Genomic DNA, 9,244 nt, shown 5'->3' with positions numbered 1-9,244 from the left:
TGGTTTAGTAGTCATCAAGTTTTACCTTTACATCTGTATTCATGAGAGGAGGGCTTCCCATGTATCCCAATACACTACCATCCAAGATTGCAAAGAGTAGCCTTCCCTTGTATATCAATTACATCCATTTCATCACTCTCAAAGTAGTGCCTTCCCTTGTATCTCAACTACATCCATTTTATCACTCTTATATATCAACTGCATTCATTTTATCACTCTGAAAGTAGTGCCCTCCCTTGTATATGAACTACATTCATTTTATCACTCGAGAAGCCTAGCTTGGATAGTTTATGATTTAGTTTAGCTTTGGTTTGAGAGCTGGTGCTTGATTCAATATCTGCTAGCTCTTACATCTCAGCTCTCAAGTTTCCTTCCATCCAGTCCTTTAAGTCTCTCCATAGATGTAGACTTCCTTGTAGTAGTAGAGAACTTATTGTGACTTGCACTTTTGATAATAAGAAAGCTGTCAATTTATAAATGTCTTTGGGAGGAATCACTAGTAAAGAACTTATTAGGAATCACACTTCTGACTATAAGAAAGTTGCCAATCCATCCATGTCTCAAGGATGATTCTCTCGGTGGTGGGCTCAGACTAGCAATGGTATAGGAAATCCTTACATGCTCCTTGCTTATAAAAAGTGGTTTCACTATCCAAGGAGTCCTTAGGTCATCACCAATCACAAATGAGAATAGAGTATATCTTGTCTCATAGGCATCTCCTCAGAGCCTTATTCAAAATCTTCAACAACAACATCAAGAAATGACGTGAGTTGTCATTATTCCATGGAATCCTTCTCCATGTTTTTCCTCTTATGTTGTATCTAACTTTGGCATTTGTGCCAATTCATATTGAAGTTCAAGAAAAGTATCTGGTGTTAGGTCAAATGTGGGTAGTAGTTTGTACTCAACCAACAGTGGTTCCATCATTGCTTGGACCTTTATGTTATATCAAACTTTGGCATTTGTGCCAAAGTTCAAGAGGAGTATTTGTTGTTAGGTGAGATGTGGGTAGTGATTTGTACTCACCCACTTGTTCAAACATTAGTTCCATCTCTACTTTGGAACTTTCAAACCAACTCTTGTGCCTTTTCCACTTGAGTTATTTCTAACAGAAGTTTAGGATACTCTTGTGAACCCTTCGTAATAGAGTTAAGTCCTTTGGATCCATTTCATTGTTCAATGCTTGTTTGGCAAGAATTCTATAACTATTTCACCTTGAGAAGAGAGTCACTTCGGAACTTGTTATGGTGACTATATCATGTTTGCATCGACGTACATTTTTTTGTCTTCTCTCCTAGTATTAGTGCTACTCCTACATGCTGGATGCTATATGTTTTGAGGTATACACTTGCACCTTTTGTTATGGTTTAAGACAAGATTAGGTGATCCTTGCTTTGTTGCGTCATTTGCAATTGCTCTTGATTAAGCTTCAAACCTTGTTATTTCATTTAATGGAAGTGTTTAAATGAGTCCATTTCTTACACTTAACAAGTTCAAACTTTTGAACTTGCTAAGTGTAGGAAATTGACTCATTTAAACAAGTTCAAACTTCTCACATGAGCTAGTTCAGGTACTTGAACAATTGATGCTCATATGGGAAAGATGGTTAACTAATTATCTTGAGGGTTATTGAGGTGTGTTTTCTACAAGCAGTTTCTTGGGACACTAATCACTTTATATGCAAGCCATGGGGTAGTGAAAGCATTGTCAAGGTCTTCCTTGTTGTTAATGTCTTCAACTTTAGGTTGTGCCACACCAATTTGATAGTTTGGAAATGGTTCTAGATTATCATTATAGCATTATAGTAATTCATACTTTATTAACTTGTATCTTGAACTTCATTTTGTTTCATAATCTAGAACACCATGTGTATTCTTGGTAATACGGTTAAGAAAATAGAATAGCGTAGAAATATGTGGTTTAGCAATATCTAACATATCAAAGCTCTAAGCTTCGTGATTTTTTAGTATTCAGCAACATGATAATGTTTGGCAACATGTAACAAGTTAAAGGTCTAAATATCTTAATAATGAATGTATATCACATTCATATTAAGTATTTATGTAAGCAAATACTTAATATTTAACATGTTAAAGGTCTAAATATCTTGATATTGAATGTATATCACTTTCCTATTCAGTGTTTGTGTAAGTGATTTCTTGGGACACTCAGCACTCTATATGCGGGTCATGCTAGTGAAAGCATTGTAAAGGTCTTCCTTGCAAAGGGTCGTTAATGTCTTGGACTTTAGGTTATGCCACCCACACCAGTTTTATAGTCTATAAATAATTCTCGATTATCATCGTTAATAGCATTATAGAAATTCATACTTTAGTAACTTTTGTACCTTGAATTCCATTTTGTTTAGTAATCTAGAACACTGTGTGTATTCTTGGTAATACAATTATGAAAATAGAACTTTGATTTGAGTAGTATAGCAACATGTAACATATCAAAGTTCTAACCTTCTTGATTTTGAGTATTTAGCAACATGATAATGTTTGGCAATACTTAACATGTTAAAGGTCTAAATATCTTAATATTTAATGTATAGCACTTTCATATTAAGTATATAGCATCTTGCACTATTATGCAATATTGCGGGCTACATTTGTTGGGCATGTGTGATAAAGGTGGTAGGTCTTTATAGCTACCATGATGACTGGACTGAAGCAAGTCTTCATTGATAGCTAAGGTCAGATGGTGCCATGAGTTTGAGGAAGTGATCTTCCTTGAGTATAGAATTAACAAAAAAGTGGCACCACATGGTAAGGTTGGACACAACTGGATGTGATTCAATAAGAGTATAGAAGCGTGGTGCCCAAGAAGGAAATGGCTTGGTCATAGAAGAAGAGGGTAGCGAGAGGGTTGATTGGAGTGTGGTGTTGGTGTGGGCTAAGATGGTAAGATAGTGTGGAAGATGAGGATGTAGATAGGGTCTAATAAAAAGATATTGAATTGAAGGTGGGGATGGTAAGATGGTGTGGAAGGTGGGGATGGCGATAGGGTCGGATAAAAAGATATTGAATTGAAGCAAGTAAGGGGCTAAAGTATGGTTGATGGTTGGATCATAAAATGGGGGTTGTGGCTTCGGGAGAGGCAATCGTTGTGGTTGCACTTGGGCAAGAGCCTCAGGGGCGGTTGAAGGATCCTCCATTGGTGCCTTGGGTGAGGGGAATGAGGGGTTTCACAATCTTTCCAGCTTTTGCCTCTTCACAAGAAGATGAGGCTTATGGTTGTCGAAGGGGGGCTACTTTATAAGCTAGGATAGGGTTGTGTGAGGTACATAGAGTGTAATCTCTTTGTTGATGGCATGACAAAGGACCTTTATAAGCATATGTAGACGCAATGTAGGGCCTTTGGGATTCGTACATGAGCCTTGGAGTTCATGGGTAAAAGCTTTGGCCCAATTTGTCAGTTGGCATGAAAGCAGCTTGTTGGCTAGGATAGCAAGAGATGCCCAGTTTTGTTGGCGAGCCTTTTGATGACTGAGGAAAGTGAGCACTCTTTGAGATGTTTCTACCTCCCCTAAATTGTTAGTGTTGTGGTAGGGCTCAATGAAGTGCAGGGTGAGAGGGAGATCCAAGCCCCATGATGATAAGTGTTGGAAGGCAATGAAGCTAATCTTGTCGAGCTAGGGGGCTACTACTTGGGGAGTTGGTAATAACAACATTCTGCTGATGGATAGGCAACCCCAAATTGATTCCCAAGGGTGTGGGCATGAATGAGGGTTCCAAGGGCTTTGTGGAGCATTTCAAGGTTGAGGGAGCATGAACCGTCTCCCTAATTGTGACTAGTGTTTCAGCAAATGGATCAAGAAGATCCAAGGGCCGCTTTATGGGTTCCCTACAAAATGTTGGGAACATGGCTCCGTCAACCATGGTGCCTATTGTGGCATCACTTGTATAGGGATTAAGTTTTAATTTTTAATATGTGCTTTGTCCTTTTTTGTGAAGTGCAATGAAGGAAAGAGGGCTGGACGTAGTAAAATGAAGACTCAATGAATAGGCAGGGGCTATGTTAGAAGAAGCATCGCAATGCGAGGAGTGGGGACAAGGTTGGTGTGGGATGCATGTGATCTTGGAATGGACAATGTGCACTATGCGTGCTTGGGAATATGTGGGTTGGGTAGATGGGATCGGTAGTGTGTGTAGGCTTCGGACTATGTCAGCTTGGAATGGACTATGCGCACTATGCATGCTCGGGAATATGTGGGTTGGGTAGATGGGATTGGTAGTGTGTGTAGGCTTTGGTGTAGGTTCTTGGACTACTTGGTTAGAAGTTATTGGACTTTCCAAGATATGCCTTTGGACTATTCAGGTGTGTGCCTACAAACGATCCCAGTTGTACTAGCTCTACCCTTTATGGGCAGGATAACTCTAACCACTCAACAATGGGGAGCCAAAATAAGCAGTAAAATGATGGTTTAGAAATTTTATTGCACTTACTAGTTGGTCGGGAAGTTTCAAGCTTTGTGGAATTTCTAGTTTTAGTCATCTTCTTAATTAGTCCATTCTTTGTCCTAATACTATGTGTGAGAGCCTCTCCTTCTTCATTTATGAGTGACACATTAGAGAGGAAGAGTAAGCTTTCCCTTTGTGAGATTTTTGAAGAGTTTGAGAGCTCCTTTGTCCTTCATTCATAAGTGGCTATTGAGTGTTGAGGGAGGGCTTCAAATCCTTGTTTCTTATCTCTTAATCACCTTGATTTAACAGTAAATTATAGAGAGAGAGAGAGAGAGAGAGAGAGACAAACATTACATTGCTTTTCTATGTGTGAGAGAGATTTTATGCATTGTGGAAAGTGAGTGGTTCACTTCATCTTCTTTCTTGTGAAAAGGCAAGTCAAGAGAGAAAGAGATTCTCAACATTGTGGTAAAGTGAGTGGTTCACTTCATCTTCTTTCTTGTGAAAAGGCAAGCCAAGAGAGAATAGTGGTTCATATAATTTTTGAGTGAGAAAGAGCATCTTCCTATGGGTATCATTATCGACCGAGAGAAAGAGGTGAGAAAACTCTTACATTATGGCAAGAAAAGTGAAAGAGAGAGAGAAAGAAGATCAAGCTCTATTGGCTTGTTGACCTAATAAAGCTTAATCAGTGTATTAAATTATATAATCATAGTTAGGAATGTGTGGAGATGAGAATTGGTAGCTTCATGTTGCATTCATGCTCATTATTGATGAGTTGATAAGTGAGACTTGATGGAATAGCGAATCTTTGTGGTAATTTGTGTAATATTTCTAGAGCAAGTGCTCCTCTGATCCTATATTGCTCACTAAACCAAGTTTCTCTTTAATCATGGCTAGACTCAAGTTTGAAGCATAGAAAGGAAGAAAATCCAAGCTAATCTTGATGATGAATTTTTTCTTTGCATCAACCTAACAATGAGGCCACATAAGGAGTTCCTGATAAGGCTGTCTAAAGTAATATTCTCTAAAATCAAGATAATACGTAGCCATTCTTGTTTTATTGTTCATCATATATACTAGAAAGCAATGCTAATAGCTTGGTATCCATGATCAACGATCTATTGATTGTTGAGCTATGAGAATTGGTAGCTTCATGTTGCATTCATGCTCATTGATGCGTTGATAAGTGAGACTTGACGGAATAGTGAATCTTTGTGGTAATTTATGTGTAATATTTATAGAGCAAGTGCATCTCTATGAAAATCCACAAATATGAAGGATTTTGTCCAAGTTAACTCAATTGGGTATCACTCCTACTCCTACTCCTACTCCTACTCAATGGAGAGTGTCACTCCTACTTCTACTTACACTAGAGAATGGCACTCCAGTGAGCTAACTCAACATGACAAGGCGGCTCTCTATGGAGAGTGGCACTCCTACTCAATGAAGTGAGGCAACTCACCACAATAAGGCAGCTCTCTGTCACACAGGCTCAACGCACCCAAGAGGCATCTCTATGATGGGTTTGTTATGGGTGCAATAGAGTAATAGATGAAGGTGACCTTCTGTATGAGTGAAGCTTGGAGCTCAAATAAGCGCTTGCAGCACAGCAGAGCAGGCTCTGGGGCTTTCTACTTTGCAACAAATGACATTGCACAACATCTTTTTCTCTAGCACTTTGGGTGCTTTAGGCAGTGGAAGTAGTTGATCTGGATGCTAAAATCAAGGTGGTTTTCCCCCCTTTCACTCCTTGAATGGAGGGAACGAGAACCTTTTACCTCTTTCAAAATCTCAATGGTATTTTCTTTGTAATATTTTGGGGCATTTACACCATGGTGAAATGTTACAAGCCTTGTGAAATTCTGTGTGAGAAAACTTTGTGTGTGATCAAAATTTTTGTGAAGGTCAAAGGTCCATTATGAAAGTCCTAAGAGATATAAAAAGGGACTTCCCTTTGTGTGTGTAAGTCAAACCATAGTGAACTGTATTACCAGGTCTGAAAATGGTTTCAGACAAGTTTTTTAAACCTTTTTTTTAAAAAGCTTTTAGGCTCATGTGTCTAAGTTCACACCTCTAGACCTACATCTCTAGGATCACCTTTACAAGTTCACGTGTCTAGGTTTACATCTCTAGGTTCACACCTCTAGACATACGTCTGTAGGTTTATGTGTCCAAGTTCACCCAAGTTCATGTCTCTAGGCTCATGTATCTAGGTTCTTGCCTCTAGACTCACGTCTCTAGGTTCGCATGTCTAGGTTCATGCCTCTAGACTCACAACTCTAGGTTCACATATGTAGATTCATGCCTCTAGACACACATCTGTAGGCTCATGCCTTTTCTTGTATGAACTTGGCTCACCTACTTCCTTGGTATGAAATGAGCATACCTTGGGCATGAAAATCTAGGAACTGGGCCTATGATGATAGGATTGGTGTACTATTGGTGTGTCCATACGAGTCTTTATGGTAGTAATAACTATTGGGTAATAAATATAATTCTCCAATATTGGGTAATAAATATAATTCTCCAATAATTATGAAGGATGAGAAGTTTCCTTGGAATTTATAGCTTTTGTATGATAATAAGATCTTCCAAGGACATGAGTAGGTGTGTCCATACGAGTCTTTATAGTAGTAATAATTAGTTCATACTATATTAGGTATACCTACCTTTAGGTATACCTAATAATTAGTTCATACTATATTAGGTATACCTACCTTTAGACTCACATGTCTATAGGTTTATGTATCTAGGCTCGTGGCTCAATGTATAGGCTCATGTCTATAGACTCATGTGTCCAAACTCATGTCTTTTTATACATGACCGTGGGCTCGCATTCCCTGCCTGAGCTGCTTTAGAGTGGTTTTTGATGGGTTTTGAGATTTTTTGGACTTGACGGGATGTGATTAATGGTCCTAATCCTAGTTAATAGTTACTATGTAACTAATTAAGTGTTTTTTGATGCTTTAGCATGCTTCTAATCTACCAATTTCAATAATGTATGAATAAAAATTGATAATCCCTATTGGAGCTCAATGCTCATGTTTACATAGTGGATTCCACACTTCTAATCACAATGGCATCTTGGCTCAAAGCAATGAAATCTAAAACTTTTGGGATCCAATTTCATGCAAATCATAAAAAATTGGGTTTTTACCCTATCAAAGTAAATGAAAATAGAATGCCCTAAACTTCAAATCAAAAGTAGACAAAAATAGAATTCCCCAATGCAAAATAAACTTCAAATCAAAATCAAACACATCCAATAGCTCCAAATAGAATGACCTAATGCAAAGTAAACTTCAAAACAAAACAAACACATCCAATGGCTCCAAAACAGTATGTTTTTTTGGAGTGTGACTTCCTGATCAACACTGAGCAATATTGGTAATCCTACTAGCTTGGAATGGATGAGAAAACAAAAGCTAATCCCTAAATATGTTCAAGTTAAGAGCTTAACTTAGCCTTGTCATGGGGTCTTATCTTCGAGCAGTAAATATAACTTCCCATTATGGGTGCACTTGCTCGTCAATCACGTCCTCACTCTGTTGTCACACCAAAACGCTCCTTGCCAAAGGGGTGAAGGGAGAGCTCTCAATGCCTAGATTGGCAAGAAGAGATGCTCCTTCACGATGGTTGTCACACTAGAATGCTCCTTGTTGCCAAAGGAGTGAAGGGAGAGCTCTCAATGCCTAGATGGAGGCAAGAAGAGAAGATCCTTCTTCGCGATAGTTCTCTCTCATAAAGAAGAGGCTAATGGAAGAAGGAAGCCTACAATCAAACTTGTTCAAGCATAGCAAGCATGAATTCAAAAGCATACAAGTAAGAAGAGGGAAGAGGGAGAGCTCACAAGAAAACTATTGCATGATCGTGTATTTTTTATTATAAAAAATGACTTATATACAAGTGACTAGTTTTCACACTAGGCTAGACAAACTTAAAAAGCATAGCAGGCATGAAATCAAAATTATACAAGCAAGAAGAGGGAAGAGGGAGAGCTCATAAGAAAACTATTATAAGATAATGATTGTATATTGCTTATTGTCAAAAATGACTTATATACAAGTGACTAGTTTTCACACTAGGCTGGCTAAACTTAAAAATAGTATGGCCTCTATTAATAGTCTTAAGCAACTATGTACACTAAGTCCATAGACTTTCCTTATTTGACATTAAGAAGATTTAAATGTTCAAGTATCGTCTTTTAAAAGGTAAGTGCCTATTCGTATGGGTAAGATGGTAAAGTGCACCTTATAGTAGGTCATGTAGGTAAAACCATGTTAACTAATGGAGTGGTACAATTATGAAATTGATCAACGCTTTGATCAAAAGGAGAAGACTCACAAGATTGATATATGTAAGTGTAAGATCAATAAAAAAATAAATAATTAGAAGGGTGTTACTAAATTGATAAATGAGCACCCAAGATGTATACACATTATAAGAAACTCCAATAATAAGGTCAAAGATGGCAATGCAAGGTGATTTGGCTACATCAAGGCCGGTTCTTAATCCTTAAAGTCTAGAACCTAAAGGTATGATGAAAATCCATTTTGGCCAAGAGATTCAATGAAATAGGTAATTATAAAACCAAACCTTTAAAGGTATAAGCATCTTAGCCCTATATTAGCATAGAATTATGAAAATTTTAACATGTGAGGTTTAAAGTTATAATATGTTTTAATTGTTTAACTAGGGATGACTCTACTTATACAAACAAGTCAACAAGTCTCGTTGGTGTTTGGACCCTCATGGAGTAATGTTACAATGAGCAAGCATAGGCTTGCTTAAGCTTTTTCTACTTTGAATGTTGTAATTTTTTTACGGATTTCAGC

This window comes from Cibotium barometz, chromosome 59 (assembly GCF_041138505.1).
Source record: "Cibotium barometz isolate CiBa-2024 chromosome 59, ASM4113850v1, whole genome shotgun sequence".
Taxonomy (NCBI): domain Eukaryota; kingdom Viridiplantae; phylum Streptophyta; class Polypodiopsida; order Cyatheales; family Cibotiaceae; genus Cibotium; species Cibotium barometz.
Note: the sequence above shows the minus strand (reverse complement) of the source record.